Below are 838 nucleotides of genomic sequence, written 5' to 3' on the forward strand. Positions count from 1 at the left end.
TACTTAGCTGTAGCTTTAGTGGTTCCAGGTTCAACCGTTGGCATCTCCAGGTAGGGCTGGAAAAGACCAATGTCTGAGACCCTGTGTGGCTTTCCACAAGGCAGCTTCCTATTATGGACCAGGTGTTTGGACTGTGGACTCTGATGGAGGTAAGACAAAATGCAGAAAATCAAGGCTTTATCGCCTAACCTTTGGGGGTATATCTGAAAAGCCAGGTGGAGAGAGCATCCAATCAAAATCTAAACAGATTGCATCTACTTCTAGATGTTAAGCTTGGGAAATCAGCACACACTTTGCCATTTACTTTATGAAAATATATTGGGAGTTGCTACTGAGAATGTAAGGTTTGGCCTAGAAGAGGCCGTTGGATGAAAAATTAGAGGCAGAGAAAAGTTTGGTAAAGAGAGTCGAAGTGTTTGAGAAAGGTATTGATTTTCATGGTGCGCAGACACATTTTTCATCTCACCGTTGCCTCTGCTCAAATAGGTCTTGCAGCTTTTGAAAATGATACAAAATCCTGTAGCCCCTGTTTGACATGAGGCAGAAGTGGGGTGAATGTACACACTATGCGCAACTACTCTTTCAAAACTGTCCTCAGTCTATGGGTAGACACACACTTGCAGTTGTGCTGGCTTCAGTGAGCGTCCACCTCCATTTTCTGAATGCAGAGACACAGGATGCCAAGCAAACTCCACCCCTTTGAGAGAGAATCCTCCCCCCCAATGTTAAAAGCTTTGTAGGCTATATCCACCCTAAAAGCCTTAAACTGCTTGTCCCAGGCAGGACATTTGAAATACTGGGGTTGCTGAATTCAAAATGTCTGTATGACAACATCAAC

This window comes from Rhineura floridana, chromosome 19 (assembly GCF_030035675.1).
Source record: "Rhineura floridana isolate rRhiFlo1 chromosome 19, rRhiFlo1.hap2, whole genome shotgun sequence".
Taxonomy (NCBI): domain Eukaryota; kingdom Metazoa; phylum Chordata; class Lepidosauria; order Squamata; family Rhineuridae; genus Rhineura; species Rhineura floridana.